This window comes from Cololabis saira, chromosome 24, assembly GCF_033807715.1.
Source record: "Cololabis saira isolate AMF1-May2022 chromosome 24, fColSai1.1, whole genome shotgun sequence".
NCBI lineage: Eukaryota > Metazoa > Chordata > Actinopteri > Beloniformes > Belonidae > Cololabis > Cololabis saira.
The window spans coordinates 6,971,388-6,988,628 of NC_084610.1; the positions used below are offsets into that span (position 1 = coordinate 6,971,388).

Sequence of the window (17,241 nt, forward strand, 5' to 3'; positions counted from 1 at the left end):
ACCACCTGTGGATGTTGTTGACTTTAAACCAGATTATAGCAACTCTCAGAAGCCTTGAAACAATACAACTGGGTGTTTGTAACCCTACTAGGCAGTTTCACACCCATTCGCACTTCTATTCATGTGACGAAACCATGTAAATGATTTAGAACAAAAGACTAACGACCCACAGAGGTGGAGGGAGTATCAGTGAATTTACATATGACTTCAAACACATAAGGTCGAAACTTCACACAAGTCTGTTGAACTGATGAAACCTTTAGGACAGAAGGTGAAAGACAAAAACAAAAAAAACCCAAAAAATAAACAAAATCTTTGAGAGATAAATAAAGAAATGATTTAAATATTTCAGTGATCGATAAAAGAATATTTATAGATCTATTTTGTTCCACAGTAGCGATGATGAAGACTATGAGCCTCCTCTCAAACAAAAGACTATCAGCACCCTCTTCAGCCCCGCAGCCAGGTCCATCAACATCAAAGGGTCAGGGGTGGGCAAACTTCTTGGCTTGGGGGCCACATTGACTTTTAAAATTTGACAGACGGGCCAGGTCAGCACAAAATACAATACATATAAAAAACTAGGGCTGAACGATTTTTGAAAATAATCTAATTGCGTTTTTTTTCCTCAATATTGCGATTGCGATTTAATATGCGATTATTTTTTTCAAGGTCCTGTTCTCATGTATTCAACTACTCAAGCAATCAATCAGTCTGTTTTATAATAAACAATGCCAGATTTATTTAAAGCACAGATTACAATAATAAAGAAAACAAATCTGTGGCTTTACCTCTTTAACATGTCTACACATGTCCGTACACACGAGTGTTATGGGTCGTTCTCTATGAACCCAATCGCACGACACCAAACCGGGTTAAACTTTAGGCAAAACGAGGCGTAGTTTAATAGAAAAACACAGAAAAACTCCCACAGGGGACAAAAAACCTTCCTCACAGGGAACTCAGAACTTCTTCATAAATAACTCAAAAATCACAGAGAGAAAAAAAAACACACCAGCAAACTAACAAACAAACCAACAAAGCTCACAGAGTTAACAAAACGAACCAGCAATGAACAACTGGCAGCCCCGCTCTTAAATTCTCCTCCTGATGAGCAGATGGGCTGCAGGTGTGGTTTAAGGCTGATTTATGGTTCCGCGTTACACCAACGCAGAGCGTACGCCAAAGGGGTACGCGGTACGCGCAACGTACGGCGCGCGTCGCCGCGTACCCTACGGCGTACCCTACGGCGTAGGCTCTGCGTCGATTTAACGCGGAACCATAAATCTGGCTTCACAGCGCGACTCTACTGTCCGCCGGAGCGCGCCCGGCTCGTGCTCGGCGCCGCGCACCGCCGACTCCACGCTCATATAGTTAATAAATTTATATACCCATATATTTATAAAGCCCCCTGGCCCGAGCCCTAACACTGAGGCCATGGTAGATAGGTTACAGGCGGACACGCGGCACTGTTGACTTTTTTTCGCTACCGGCAACGTGACCAGATCATGTGACCAGATCACGTGATCAAATTTAATTAAATTAAGATAAAAAAAAAAAAAATTAAAATGCCAAAATATATGTACCGTGTCTGATTGGGTGGGCTCTGCGCATCATTTTTAAACACAACAAAGAACGCATACAGCAAAAGTTGTGTCTCGGCGGAGGGACCCGGCGTACCAGCAAAATGAGAAGAGAAAAAAGAAAAGTGTTCCGAACAGCAGACAGCGCACACACTAAAGGCTGATTTATTAGCCTTACGGCGTAGGGCACGCCGTAAGGCTGATTTATGGTTCCGCGTTACAACAACGCAGAGCCTATGGCGTAGGGTACGCGGCGACCCGCACCGTACGTGGAAATGCGGTATTTTTTTTGCTATTAAAACATGATTTGTAATGTGAATTTGCAACACTTAAACTACAAATAATAGTTTTTTTGACGTGACATCAGAGATTGCGCATGCTCTCTGCGAAAGGATGAGGCCAATCGGGTCCTGGCTGCTTCAACTGTACGATTCCTTCACGAGGAGAGCAGTTTCACACCCATTCGCACTTCTATTCATGTGACGAAACCATGTAAATGATTAAGAACAAAAGACTAACGACCCACAGAGGTGGAGGGAGTATCAGTGAATTTACATATGACTTCAAACACATAAGGTCGAAACTTCACACAAGTCTGTTGAACTGATGAAACCTTTAGGACAGAAGGTGAAAGACAAAAACAAAAAAACCCCAAAAAATAAACAAAATCTTTGAGAGATAAATAAAGAAATGACCAGGATTTCAAACACGCTTGATTTTCTTGCGACCTCACGATTTGTGATCGGGAGCTCGTCGTGAGGTGTTAATCTCTCGTCGTTACCCCACTTACACTGCACGAGGCACGAGCAACGATTGGGTCACGACTGGAAAATCGGCTCAAAACGAGCCGATAATCGCACAGTGTATGCCCGGCTTTAATGTTATCAATTTGTTTACCCACATTAGCGTCACTGATAATAAGGTGGCTAATAAGTCTACCTTTTCTCCGGTAATCCACTGCCTTATTTCTTACGGCGACTTCTCCTTTTTTTTTTCTTACGACGACTCTGACCCAATAGGATTCCCCAAACACCCCACTCCTTCCCTCCCTCCCCTCCCCTCCCCTCCCCCGCCGTTGCGCTTATCATCACACAGGCTGTGCTGTGAAGGTGGAGAGATGCGGCGATGGTGCATTTGCGACAAAAAAAAAAAAAATTATAATAAAAAAAAATGACTTGTCTGACATTTGCTTCGAAAATAAAACCAGCTTGGTTTTGAAGGCTCTGACGTTTGTTTGCATTTCATGAACAAATTGTTTTTTCCCTTGTAGCTTCACATTCAGTTCGTTCATGTGTCAGGATGTCCACAGTAAAAGCTAAATCACAAAGCCAATCTGTGTCATTTAGCTAAGGCAAATTGTCTGTGTTCTCAAGTAGCTCCAAAAATGAAATCATCTCATGTTTGAGCTCCCACACACGTTGGCATACTTTTCCCAAACTTAACATTAGAATGGTAAAGTAAGTCCGTGTGAATGGCATCAGTTTCTTAATGAACTGAGTCCCCTTGCTCGAATAAAGTTAACGAGTTTCACAACGGGCTTCACTACGTGGTCAAGCTGCAACACAGATTTACACAGTTCTTCTTGGTGAATTATGCAGTGGAGGAAAATTACTCCCTGCGCAGGGTTTTCCTCTTTCACCCTGTCCTAAATTCTCTTGAGCATCCCAACGTTTTTTTCTGTCAGATTTGGTGATCCATCTGTGGTAACGTTGGCGAGCGTACTCCAAGGTAACTTGTGCTTCTGTATGGCCGCTGACACGCTGTTAAATAAATCCTCTCCGCTAGGGCTGCAACGATTCGTCGACGTTGTAGACAAAAATCGATAATCAAAATTGTCGACAATGAATTCCATTGTCGACAATTGTCGCCAGACGTGTTTTTCCAATGGAGTGAGGCGTCTCACTTCAATACAATCTCTGCCGAGTCGCGCATGCACGAAAGCGTCTGAGCGCAGCTGCCCGTAATAAAACTTTGATAAAAAATAAAATAAAAAGTTTGGGAGCATTTTAGCCTTGATACGGTGAATAAAAAGATGACTTGCAAGGTTTGCAAAGCCGACGTTGCTTTTCACGGGAGCACGTCAGTAATGCATTTGAAGAGAAAGCACGTCGCAGTGTTGAACGAAACGGACTCGCCTTGGTAAGATATTAAGCGTATTTTGGCTTTAAAAGCAAGCTTTAACGTTATGCCTAACAAAGTATTAAATTAAATCAGATATTTGGAGAAACTGCGTTTAGTGTCTGTGGCACGTCTTGGAAGAGAGACGCACAGGATTGGGATCGCAGTCGGTCAGAAACATTCTCTCCCTCCACAGAAATGTAATGGCCAAGCGATTAATTTGTTAAATTAATTTGTTTCATCATTCAGCATCATTTCCAAAAACTCAAAAGCTGAGCGGTGTCCTTTATATCATTGCTTTCGTCCAGTGCCAAACAATATAATGTAAATGACTTTAGCTTGTTTGTTAAGTGTTTGTCAATTACTTCAATACGGCGAGTCACTGTCCTGCGTGAAAAGCTAACTTTTTCAAATTTATTTCCTCTTTAAGAAACTCCTCTTCAGAGAAAGGCTTGCTGGCCTTTGCTAGCTTGAATGCCAGTAAATAACTTGTCTTTGTGCTTACTTCTTGGATGGAAGTTGCTCGAATAAAAGGGTTTTGCTGAGCCTGAAAGCTACATATCACAGACACTTCATCTGGAATATTCAGAAATGTATAAAATCGTTGTGGTAAAAAGGTGCCATAGTTTACCTTCAAAACAAATCTGTAAAAATGTATTAACTAAGTAAAAAGCAATGTTGCATTGGCCGGGAATCGAACCCGGGCCTCCCGCGTGGCAGGCGAGAATTCTACCACTGAACCACCAATGCACATGTGACCCTATAGCATGAGGTCAAGACGACAGATGGTCCTCGTAGACACATTCCAGGGCAGCAGTCCTGCATGTTTTTCTGCTTCAGCAAACCCTGATACAAAGGAGTATGGAGAAAGCATGCCTTCCTGTACTAAATACACAGTTTTGTTTTCTTTTTATCGGACAACAGTTGTGAAGATGTTGATAACAAGCTGATGATGATCCATTCTGTAACATAGTGAAATCAAAACCTTCAAAAGGTTGACCTGAAAAACTGCAGTTCACTCCATACCTGTATAAAGATTAGGGGTGTCAATTTAATACGTTAATTGTGATTGATTAATTACAGGCATATTTAGCGCGTTATGTTTTTTTAATCGCTTAATCTATTTTTAAATCTCTAAATTTAATTTTTTCTGTTTGCGAGTTGCATTTATTATGAAATCTGTGTTTGTTCAGTGGGCTTCTTGTGCTTGAGTGGTTAGGGGTGGAAAACAATGGTCAGTCCCACCTTGAGGTGGACATTGACTGGCTGTCACTGTGTTTGGGTGTGTTTAGCAGCACTTTTGCCACGCACACGCACATGCACACACACACCTGTAAACATCTCCTCGTTAGTATAGTGGTCAGTATCCCCGCCTGTCACGCGGGAGACCGGGGTTCAATTCCCCGACGGGGAGACAATAGCCTTTTATCTCCAAATACTTTTAAAAAAATGATTAGAATGGTAAAACGTGCCGTCCTGCTCCTCGGTGTGACATGCTCCAGACCATCATCGTTCACACAAATTCTTTATTAATTCCCAAAGGAAAATTAATTGTCTGAGCAGTTCAATACAGTTCGGTACTTTCTAGTATAGTTCAGTACGGTTTAGAATGGTCCAGTCAATTCAGGGGAGCATTTCCACTGCAAGTCGGACCGCCATAGCACATGTGGGTGTGGACCAAACGTGTAGCGTGGCGTCATAGTAGTTCGATGACATCAAAAGTGAGGCTACCATAGAGACGCTACCAACAGCAACAATGGATGTCATCCAGGAGCTGTTTTTATTATGCTTGGCTTTTGGTACTTCGTATGTACAATCCATACCCAAGAAAATTGCGGGTGGCTAAGAGTGTTAACAAACGCTCGTGCTGGTTTCGTGCTTGCTTTTGTCATGGGTAGGGAGTTTTCTGCCAAATTTTTTCTTACTCCTGTATTGGACTCAAATTTGATTGGCTTATTTATCAGTACTTCGTTGGTACCTTGAAAATTTTGTTTTATGCAGTAACCCAGTCAGCCACGCTAGTTCGGCTAACTCGCCTGTTAGCTTAGCTGGCTCGGTATCCTGCTCCAGGTTAAAATCCGCGTTTTTATCAAACATGTTATCAGTTTTTTAACAAAGTAAAATGTTTTAAATAAAATAAAAATTCAAGTAAGAAAAGTTCTCAGTGCAAATGGCTCTTCTGGCTCATGGTGCATGAACTCACCAGTAGCTAAAGTAAACAATAATAAATAAAATTAAATAATAAAAAATGTAAACATACTTTTAACCCAGGCTAGACCAGACAAACCAGACCAGTCCCACATCCAAAGACAATCACATGGCAAACATAATACTGTAGTGTACCTCATTAAAACATAAAACACTGCAGTGATTGTCTCACAAAATGCAGGTACAATTTGAATAGAAATTGAAAAACTTCACCTTTGAACTAAAGTGCAAACCTAACTATCAGTGTACATGACACTAAGGGCTCTTCATGACTAGGGATGGGCGGTATGGACTAAAAAATGTATCACAATTATTTCTGGCATTTATCCCGATAATGATAAAAATGACGATTTAAAAAATACCAATTCAACTCCATCTTTGTAACTATAAATGTATCACCACATTCAGTCTTTGGAGCCCCCAAATCACTGCTCTAAAAGAAAAGTAAATGCTACTAAACTACACCAATTAAATTGAATTAATAAAAACCAATTAAATTAGTACACCTGTACTGCAAAACTGTAATGACTCAAATGAAACAAGTTTGAAATGTAAGAACAGATTCAACATTTATTCAAACTGTATGGCTTAAACAGTGGGATAACAGTGCAAACAGCAAAAGTACCATTGTCCTTCAAGTTTTCTGAGCTTATAAAATCACAAAGTAGAAAAAAATACAACCTGATAAATAAATAAACAGTATTGCCATCCTTTGCTCTCACTGTTTTTTTGCAGACTCAGCATATAATAGATGATGATTGCTCCTCGTCATTCTTTTTAAATCCGAACCAGTTCCGGATAACGGAGCTGGAGCCTCGTTTAACAACAAGCTCCTCGCTCTCAGATCGGCCTTCCGCCATGTTTGTTACACAAAAACGTCATCAACGGGAATTTATCGTTTTTACCGCGAGATGACAAATTCTTACCGTGGGGAATTTTTTTGACGGTATATCGTGAACGGTAAAATATCGCCCATTCCTATTCATGACCATTTAATCATCACTTGCTGGGGACTGAAAGATTTCTCTGCAAGAACAACAGCTGATCAACATGTTCTGGAATGAGGCAGCTTCTTTTTGCTGTAACAATGTCACCAGCTGTTGAAAATACCCTCTCAGAAGGGACACTGGTTCCAGGCACACAAAGATAACGCTTTGCTTGGCAAAATTAAAGGGGGTAACTTGCCTCATGCTTCTTCCACCAGCTAAGTGGATTTTCAGAGAGTAACAGAGGATCTACTTCTCTGTATCTTTTTACTTCATCCTGTGCCTTCTCAGGTGCACTTCTCACTGATGCAGCTGGTTCTTTTGCAGGGCTCCAGACTGCGACCAAATGCTCGCATTTTGCGACCAAAATTTGAGTATGTGCGACTGAATTTCATGTCCATTCGCACACGTGCGACCAGTAAATTTGCAAGTGTTTTTTGCCAGCGTTGGTGTAACGCGGAACCATAAATCAGCCGTTAGACTATCCAATTAAATCATGTTGGACATTAAACTGACGCTGTTGTAAACCAATAAATCTAGCCAGAGCCTTGGTATTAGCCAATCAGAACCAGAGGAGGGCCGGTTGGCTCCCGCCCCTCAGGGAAGACTGACTTGTCAGAGACTGGGGGACCAGTAGTCACGTCATTTAATTCACATATGTGCGTGGTGTGAAACTATCAAACAATGAACACGGCGTCAAAGAGCAGCGGTAGCGTTAACAAAGCGCTGGTTTTTAAAACTCGAACTAAATTAAGTTTTCTTTTGAAAAAATGCTGAAAAAAGGGTCACTAAGAGCCGGGGACACTGCGCTTCTTTCCCCCGCCCGCCCCCGCTGCCCTCATGAAGAAAACAAACATGTCGAAGCGGCCGCCTGAGAAACCAGCGCAGAAAATACAGAACCACGAGTTAACTCCGTACAGACGGCGGGCTGAGCAGGACTGTTAATGCTGGAAATTACTTGCTGTTTGAGCCTGTGTTTAAGCTGCCTTATGCGTTAATGTCCGCTCACACAGACAACCAGCTGCGTTAAGAAACAGACCCCGCTCTCGCGCTCCACGTGAGGAGAGCGCCTCGTACTGTAATACAAAATTATGATTATTACACCTACAGACTTCGCCGTTAAAGTACATGATCTTTTTTCGCATGTATCTTTTCGTGTCCAGTCAACTGTGTGCGGGCAAAACTTGCAGATCATTGAATCGCCAGGCACGTTACACACGGACAAGTACACACTCATACACACACACACATACACACTCATACACACCCCCACCCGTGCAAAACCAGTGTTCAGTGTTTTGGATATTTCAGCTTAAATTTCAAAATGTTATATAAGTTCAATGAAGTTCATAGCTTGTTTGGTTTCTTCTGTTATTGGATACACAGTTTGTCATGACATACCTGAAAAATCCCTGATGCTTCATGGCAAGCTGTGTGTGTGGTGACAGAATAAATTAGACAAGCTAAAATTATTTGTTTGCTGCATGAGCTATTGATATTTCCTTCTTTTTTGCACTTTAAATGGATATTGAAAGACCCATTTGAGTTATTTATTTTTTAGTTATTTCACAATAATTATTCTGAAATTATTATTTCACTAGTTATTTTACAGTCGTATAATTCAGGCAACAGCTCAAAAAACATTTTTAATAACCAGGGCTGCACATAAGTGGGCCGCCAGAGCGCATGCGCCGTCAAAATCCACAGTGCGCTGTCAATCTTGTGCTGCGAAGCGCATTTGCGTACCAACAGCTGGGGCTCATATTATTGGTTGTGGCCAGACCAGAATATTAATATTAAAACATCTATTGGGAGAGCTTTTCCCCAGAACTCCCACTCAAAGTTTGTACTGGCCAATCACAGCGCGTCCTTACTCCCCCTCCATGCTCGTTGCTGCGGTGGGTGGGGAGGAAGAGAGGTAAGGATCAGCTTTACTGAACAAACCCCGTCACGTCTCGTCAAAATATCCAAGAAGCAAGCGCCATTAAGTAATTATTTTGGCGTTCCACCACCACCAACTACAAAGGGACGCCAAACTGAACCACTACCCGTGGATAGAAACAGAAAACATGTTTTCACCGAGAAGTGGCTGCATGATGCACGCGGCGACGCGCACCATACGTTCGCGGTCCCGCGTGTCCTACCCCGTAAGCTCTGCGTTGATGCAACGCAGAACCATAAATCAGCCAGTGTCCTGCAGTGTACCTGCAAGACGCTGCTCTGATTATGGCTCACAGTTTATGAAAACCCCAAATAAAAAATAAATTAGAGAATATTTTATTAAATCAATAAACAATTCCATCATCAAAATTATAACAAATAAAGGTTCAACATATCTTGCTTTGCATGTAATAAGACTAGGTAATATATTAGTTTCACCTTTTAAATTGAATTATTGAAATAGATTAACTTTTACACCATATTCTAGTTGAATTATTGAAATAAATTAACTTTTACACAATATTCTAGTTGATTATTGAAATAAGTTAACTTTTACACCAAATTCTAGTTGAATTATTGAAATAAGTTAACTTTTACACCATATTCTAGTTGAATTATTGAAATAAGTTAACTTTTACACCATATTCTAGTTGAATTATTGAAATAAATTCACTTTTACACCATATTCTAGTTGAATTATTGAAATAAATTCACTTTGTAAAATTGAGCCATTCATCTTTATACAGTAAGTGAATAAATATCGTTTTGCCTATAACTTATTCCTGCATCCCTCTTTTATCGATCCGGCGAGACGGGTCACCGCGTTTTGGAGGCCCAAGTCACATATCCAGGGGCTCCTCTGAGCACCAGACCAAAATAATTATGTGCAGCCCTGTTAATAACACTAACCCACATTAATATCGGGTCGGATCGAATCAAATGGTGATAAAAAACAGAAAACAGAAGGGCTAATACAGCATTTAACTTTTTTACTTGAAACCTTTGGGAAACAACTGCACGGCAAAAAAGGGGCCATTCTTAAAGTGTGGTGCAGCGCATAGATGGAGGGGGAATATGAACTGGCCTGAAAAAATTTTTCAGTCAAAAATATTTTTTTTGCTTTAATCCCTGAATTCATTAATCTATTATGAAATACGTATTACTAATACGCTGAAATGTAGTAGAAATGTAAAAATTTGGTTAGCATGTCGATAAACGATGTGCACTCCTAAAATTTCTGATTGTGCCCCTAAAAATTTTCAGTTGGGGGCTACTGTGCTCCTAGTGAAAAAAGTTAGTCTGGAGCCCTGTTTTGGCTTGTAAACTGGACCCAGGAGAAACATGAGTGCAGAAGAAGGCTCCTTGGACTTCTTTGTTGGGGGAGGATCAGCAGTAAGGGAGTTGTCTTCCTTCTGCACAGAAACAGCAGCTCCATCAGCTTGTGGCTGTTGAAAGATAAAATAAATATTCATGGTCAGGATAATGAATTAATTGTTTGTGCGTGCCTGTCTGTCTATGTGTATACAATATAATACTGTAGTAGTGTACAATAAAAGTCATTAACTTACATCAGATGCCTCCACTTGCTCCAGGCGAGCAGCTTCCGTTAAGATTGTAGTAAGCCTGGTAAAGCAGGGGTTCCCAACCTTTTTTGTGCCAAGGACCAGCAGAAGTATAAACAAAAAGCTCAGGGACCGGTTGACAATTTATGTCAATTTTAATAAACATTTTAGAAATAGAATTTTCCACATCAGTAGATTCGTCCACTTGTATTGCATACCACGGAGATGCTTTTATTCTGTCCAGCAATTGTCCCTCAATATCCTCGGCAATATCATCAATTCTCCTGGCAACAGTATTGTTGGAACCTTTCCCACTTTGCCAGCTGCTTTTTCCTCCAAAAGTTCAAGGCAGAATTTGCAGCAGGCAGTATTAGCTCCTCTCCAATTGTAAAGGATTTCGAAAAAATCCACTGGTTTGTCTTTGAGAGAAGGATGTTTTGTATTTAAGTGTCTTTGAAGCTTGGCTTCATTGCTTCGTTGGCGAGCGTTTCTCCACATAAAATACATAGTGGGTTTGGCGCCTCCAAATCGCCCGTTGTAACAATTCCGTATTTTATATACATAATGTCGTACTTGCGATTAAAGCTTTTGCTTTTCTTTTTGGTAGGATTTTCCACTTGTTCATCACTGCTTCTTTTACCCGAACAACCAGTAAAGAAACGGCTCATGGAGGTTTGCTGAGGTCCGCTCATCTCTGCAGCTGACTGTACCTAACCTGCATACAGCACCTGTGCATTGCGCTGTTCAGTCCGGTCGGGTACCAGAACTTATTGTCCGCCAAGCCATAGGGCTGCCACTCCAAGAAACATATTTTGATTTATACAAGTTTTGGATGAAATTATATGACAAAAAAATGCAAATATTGTTTTCTTAAATTTAGTATGAGGTTGCTTTAATTATGTGGCAAATGATAATAAACACGAGAAAAATGGGTTCTTCAATGAAAAATAGATATTTTTAACCCACCTCTACTTGTGATGCACTACTTGCACTACTTGTGATACACTACTTGTGATCTTCAGGGCGAACATCATCATATACACTGCCTTCATTATCCTCATCGCCTGACACCTCTTCATTTAGAGTGCTGTCATCTTTCGCTGACACAGCTGTGTTCTTAGCGATTTCTTTCTCCTCATGAAGAATGTCTGGATGTCTCTGTGAGCACTGTTTGCACACGGTGGCCTTGTGTCAAACACCCAAAACGTAGCCCTTTTTTCTTTAGGAAATCAACACGCTTTGTGTGGCAACTCTTTGAACTTGAAGCAATCCTCCAACGTGTGATTCTTGTGACAAAATAGACATGGTGCTTCGAAGGCATTAGCTACTTTGACTGGGCTAACCTGCTTTGCCGTAGCATCTGGCCTTTTCCTCTCCACAGACACGTTGGTTGCAAAGCTGCTTCCTTTCATTCCACTTTTGACAAGTTTCTCTTTTTCTCTGTTGCTGTGCGGCTGTCATGGAGGTCTCCAAAAAGTGGATCCATAGCTACCTTTGCCTGACGGTCAATGAAAATAACAAGGTCAGCAAATTTTGCTCTGTGTCCTCCCCTATCCTTGATTTCATATGCTGCATTGCGCCACTTCTCACTTATTTTGTATGGCAGTTTGTATACCACAATCCTCATGTTTGTAGAGTTATCCATTTCCTCCATATACTCCACATTTTCCATTGTGTTATGACAGCCTGTCAAAAACACAGCATAAGTGTTCAGCGCTTTTCCGTCTTCAGCCTTTATTTGCGGCCACTTTAAAACTTTATCAATATAGACACTAGCTATCATTAGCTCACCTCCATAATGTTTTTGAAGCAGTCGCTTTGCTTCCTGAAAGCCTCTGTGTGCTGGCATGTGTTCGCAGCTGCGCACAAGGTCTTGTGGTTCTCCTGTTGTATACTGTTGCAGGTAATACAACTTATCCTGGTCATTATCGGTTCTCTGTTCAATAGCTTGTTCAAAAGCTCTGATAAAGGATCTAGGCAAGTGGGTCACCCCTAAACACAGCAACATCCTTGACTGGCAGTTGAACTTGTTTCTGCTGACTAACCAGCATTTCTGTGATCTAGGGCTGCAACGATTAGTCGACATAATCGATGACGTCGACAACAAAAATTTGTCGTCACGAAAACATAAGCGTCGACTCGTCGTGTTATTGTTGTTGAAATTCACATGCCGGCGACTCATGCTCATCTGTAACTGCAGTGCACTCCAGGATGTGCAGGGGGCAGTAGCGCTCGCGGTTTATATCCCGCAAGCAAACCTATGACGAAATCACAGAAGAAGAATGCACCCAGTATGGCAGGAAGAACCGAAGACGACGCCCAAAAACTTCGTCCCAAAACGTCCACAGTTTGGGAACATTTTAACGAAAACAAGCCAACAAAGCAAGTTAAGTGCAAGCTATGCGACGCCCAGCTTTCGTACCATGGAAGCACGACGGCGATGCATGAGCATCTGAAACGCCGACACCCCGGAGCCGTAACACCTACACGTGCTGCAGAAAGGTGAGTTCACAAATAACTTTGATATTTCGGAGATATTTTAAAACGACATGCTAGTTTAAATTAATCACCAGCCGCTACCAGAGCGCTATTTACTTACGTTAATGCATATTTTACGGCAGTAATCAATGAATTACAGGCGTTAAGCCTGACTTATGGTTCTGCGTTAAATCGACGCAGAGCTACGCCGTAGGTTATGCGGCGACGCACAACGTACGGTGCTCGTCGCCGCGTACCCTACGCCGTAGCCTTTGCGTTGGTGTAAGGCGGAACCATAAATCAGCCTTTTATACTGAATTGTAAACCTCGTGCGCTTATCAACTGTGTGATTTGGAGCATATTAGTTTAATATTTAAGATATTTCACAACTAAGAAATCTGTGATTTGTTTCAGGTATTTAATTTTGAAAAATTATAATTTGAATTGTGAAGTAATATGACTCGTTTTATTCTCTTTCTTTTGTGGCGTGTGGATGAGTTTGTCATGAGAAGAGGTTCATGCACCCCCCAAATGGCTAGACTCCTGACACAGAGCATCCTTAACATGATTGTGACCGACATGAGACCAATAGCCATGGTTGAAGATGATGGCTTCAAGCAGATGATCCAGACCTTTCATCCAGGCTACACCTTGCCATCCAGAACTCATTTTACCAAACTGATTGAAGAAAAGTATGAGACTGTTGTCAGTGACATAAAGGCAACTCTTAAATTAATTAACAAGAACAAGATTGCCCTCACAGCTGATGCCTGGACAAGCATTTCCACAGAGGCATATCTTGGCATCACATGTCACTTCATAAGTGATGACTGGGAGCTCACAAGCCTCTGTCTCACAACCATGCCACTAGAAGAGCGACATACTGGATCAAACATTGCTGCATGGATTGAGGAGGCCATGGCAAGGTTTGAGATCTCTGAAAGCAATATTGTGGCTCTTGTCCATGACAATGGCTCCAACATTGTCCTGGCTGCAAACATTCTGCAAGAAAAACATGGGTGGATGTCAATCCGCTGCGCTGGTCACACTTTGCAATTAGTGATCAATCGTGCTCTAAAACACCCTCAGATCATAAAAACACTGGGAGCAGCAAGATGTCTTGTTGAGCACTTCAGAAAAAGTGAACTGGCTTCAAGCAAGCTGAAGGCCAAACAGAAACAGATGGGGACCCCAGAACATAAACTTATCCAAGATGTCTCTACCAGGTGGAACAGCACCTTTTACATGGTCACCCGTTTGCTGGAACAGAGATGGCCGCTGACTGCAACACTGTCTGACCCAACAGTCACGCAGAGTAATAAACAGTACCTTGACCTGAAAGCAGATCAGTGGCTCCTGCTAGAGGAACTGGCTAAAGCTCTTGAAGCCTTTGAATGTGCCACAGTCTACTTGAGTAGTGAAAGTTATGTGACAGTTTCTGCTCTCCCTCCTCTGGTCAGAGGGCTTTTGAAGTCCACACACACCACCTATGATGCAGCTCCTGTGCAGGCCTTTCAGGCAGTTGCTTCAGAGGAGACCACTGTACGCTGGACTAATGAGGTCACAGTCACACGTGAACCATGCACACAGGTCATCGCAGCAGCCTTAGATCCACGATGTCACTTTGCATGTAACGTCAAAGGTTAGAGTCCCTTTCAGTTTGGATATGGTCTGAGAAACACATGGTTCATGTATCGCTTGCATTGGTGGTTCAGTGGTAGAATTCTCGCCTGCCACGCGGGAGGCCCGGGTTCGATTCCCGGCCAATGCATCTGTGCTTTTGACACTCTGAATCATAACTTTTTAATCTCTGCTTGGTAAAGACTGCCGATAGAAAAATATATATCAAATAAGGTTCAAAAACAAAAAAACAGGACCATCAAGGTAAATAAAAGTGTATTCTCCCCGTCGGGGAATTGAACCCCGGTCTCCCGCGTGACAGGCGGGGATACTCACCACTATACTAACGAGGAGCTGCTCACAAGGATTCCGTAGGAAAAGACGATCCTGTAGCTCGATCTGAACACACCTAAAAATAGGATGTGAAAACCCAACCCTTAACACCTGTCAACGTCATCCTACTAAATCAGAAGACATTTTGTGAGGATGGAAAAGAAACATACTCCCCGTCGGGGAATTGAACCCCGGTCTCCCGCGTGACAGGCGGGGATACTGACCACTATACTAACGAGGAGGTTATGGAGGAGTTAAAGAGCGAGGCTGCCAGTAGCTCGGGGCGAGTTCGTTTTGTTTGTTGCTCTGTGCATTCCCTCTGAGGAAGGCTTTTTATCTCTGTGAGCAAGGTCGCTTTTTTCCCTCAAGTTTATTGTTCATCTCCCTGTGGAAGTTTTCCAGTAAGTTTAAGGGTGCTTTCACACCTGTCCCGTTTGAAACAGTTGTTCCGACACATTAAATAAATAAATATAAATATAAATAAATGGGATCGCCGGCGGCGGTCTGCCCTTTGCGCCCTGTGAAAGGGGTTATAACCATTACACAGTCTGTTGTTCACATGAACAACCAGATACCTGAGCACATGGTCATGATTCACTTTTGCGAACAAACGATTTCTAGTCCTCCTCCATGCACAGTGGGTGTCCGTCACAGAGTATATCAGACTTTATACAGCAAGCAAGCATCTCCTCGTTAGTATAGTGGTGAGTATCCCCGCCTGTCACGCGGGAGACCGGGGTTCAATTCCCCGACGGGGAGACAATGGCTTTTTATCTCCAAATACTTTTTAAAAAATGATTAAGAATGGTAAAACTTGCCTATTCGTTCATTTAACCATTTTGAGTTTTCTCAAACCACCTGTTTAGAGTTTAGGATAAAATTTCTGTTTCATCTGAACCTGCGTTGTAAGTGGGAAGGGCTGAGTTGTTCAGACTTTGGCTCTCAGCGGAGAAAAGGGCCGGGGGGAGGCACATAAGTGCCTCATTTACTATCGAAGCAACATGGTCTGAAGAGGGGAATTTATAGCGGGTGAAACAGCAGTAAAGACTGAACCTGTTAGTTGTTCATCCACATATCACAGACACTTCATCTGGAATACTCAGAAATGTATAAAATCGTTGTGGTAAAAAGGTGCCATAGTTTACTTTCAAAACAAATCTGTAAAAATGTATTAACTAAGTAAAACGCAATGTTGCATTGGCCGGGAATCGAACCCGGGCCTCCCGCGTGGCAGGCGAGAATTCTACCACTGAACCACCAATGCACATGTGACCCCGTAGTATGAGGTCAAGACGACAGATGGTCCTCGTAGGCACATTCCAGGGCAGCGGTCCTGCATGTTTTTCTGCTTCAGCAAACCCTGATACAAAGGAGTATGGAGAAAGCATGCCTTCCTGTACTAAATACACAGTTTTGTTTTCTTTTTATCGGACAACAGTTGTGAAGATGTTGATAACAAGCTGATGATGATCCATTCTGTAACATAGTGAAATCAAAACCTTCAAAAGGTTGACCTGAAAAACTGCAGTTAACTCCATACCTGTATAAAGATTAGGGGTGTCAATTTAATGCGTTAAATGTGATTGATTAATTACAGGCATATTTAGCGCGTTATGTTTTTTTAATCGCTTAATCTATTTTTAAATCTCTAAATTTACTTTTTTCTGTTTGCGAGTTGCATTTATTATGAAATCTGTGTTTGTTCAGTGGGCTTCTTGTGCTTGAGTTGTTAGGGGTGGAAAACAATGGTCAGTCCCACCTTGAGGTGGACATTGATTGGCTGTCACTGTGTTTGGATGTGTTTAGCAGCACTTTTGTCACGCACACGCACATGCACACACACACACACACATGTAAACATCTCCTCGTTAGTATAGTGGTCAGTATCCCCGCCTGTCACGCGGGAGACCGGGGTTCAATTCCCCGACGGGGAGACAATAGCTTTTTATCTCCAAATACTTTTAAAAATGATTAGAATGGTAAAACGTGCCGTCCTGCTCCTCGGTGTGACATGCTCCAGACCATCATCATTCACACAAATTCTTTATTAATTCCCAAAGGAAAATTAATTATCTGAGCAGTTCAATACAATTCGGTACTTTCTAGTATAGTTCAGTACGGTTTAGAATGGTCCAGTCAATTCAGGGGAGCATTTCCACTGCAAGTCGGACCGCCATAGCACATGTGGGTGTGGACCAAACGTGTAGCGTGGCGTCATAGTAGTTCGATGACATCAAAAGTGAGGCTACCATAGAGACGCTACCAACAGCAACAATGGATGTCATCCAGGAGCTGTTTTTATTATGCTTGGCTTTTGGTACTTCGTATGTACAATCCATACCAAGTTGTTTGAGAGAAAATTGCGGGTGGATAAGAGTGTTAACAAACGCTCGTGCTGGTTTCGTGCTTGCT

General features: G+C 42.1%; 8 non-coding genes across 8 annotated transcripts; 4 read left to right on the forward strand and 4 right to left on the reverse strand.

The window, feature by feature from the left end:
* Nucleotides 1–4,380: 4,380 nt before the first annotated feature.
* trnag-gcc (transfer RNA glycine (anticodon GCC)) lies at nucleotides 4,381–4,451 on the reverse strand. The gene has a single exon. It is a non-coding gene; the product is annotated as a tRNA-Gly (tRNA).
* Nucleotides 4,452–5,043: 592 nt separating this feature from the next.
* On the forward strand, nucleotides 5,044–5,115 carry trnad-guc (transfer RNA aspartic acid (anticodon GUC)). Its single transcript has one exon. It is a non-coding gene; the product is annotated as a tRNA-Asp (tRNA).
* Nucleotides 5,116–14,576: 9,461 nt separating this feature from the next.
* On the forward strand, nucleotides 14,577–14,647 carry trnag-gcc (transfer RNA glycine (anticodon GCC)). The gene has a single exon. It is a non-coding gene; the product is annotated as a tRNA-Gly (tRNA).
* A 130-nt stretch (nucleotides 14,648–14,777) lies between these two features.
* trnad-guc (transfer RNA aspartic acid (anticodon GUC)) lies at nucleotides 14,778–14,849 on the reverse strand. The gene has a single exon. It is a non-coding gene; the product is annotated as a tRNA-Asp (tRNA).
* Nucleotides 14,850–14,998: 149 nt separating this feature from the next.
* trnad-guc (transfer RNA aspartic acid (anticodon GUC)) lies at nucleotides 14,999–15,070 on the reverse strand. Its single transcript has one exon. It is a non-coding gene; the product is annotated as a tRNA-Asp (tRNA).
* A 446-nt stretch (nucleotides 15,071–15,516) lies between these two features.
* trnad-guc (transfer RNA aspartic acid (anticodon GUC)) lies at nucleotides 15,517–15,588 on the forward strand. The gene has a single exon. It is a non-coding gene; the product is annotated as a tRNA-Asp (tRNA).
* Nucleotides 15,589–16,022: 434 nt separating this feature from the next.
* Nucleotides 16,023–16,093, reverse strand: trnag-gcc (transfer RNA glycine (anticodon GCC)). The gene has a single exon. It is a non-coding gene; the product is annotated as a tRNA-Gly (tRNA).
* Nucleotides 16,094–16,691: 598 nt separating this feature from the next.
* On the forward strand, nucleotides 16,692–16,763 carry trnad-guc (transfer RNA aspartic acid (anticodon GUC)). The gene has a single exon. It is a non-coding gene; the product is annotated as a tRNA-Asp (tRNA).
* The last annotated feature ends 478 nt before the right edge of the window (nucleotides 16,764–17,241 follow it).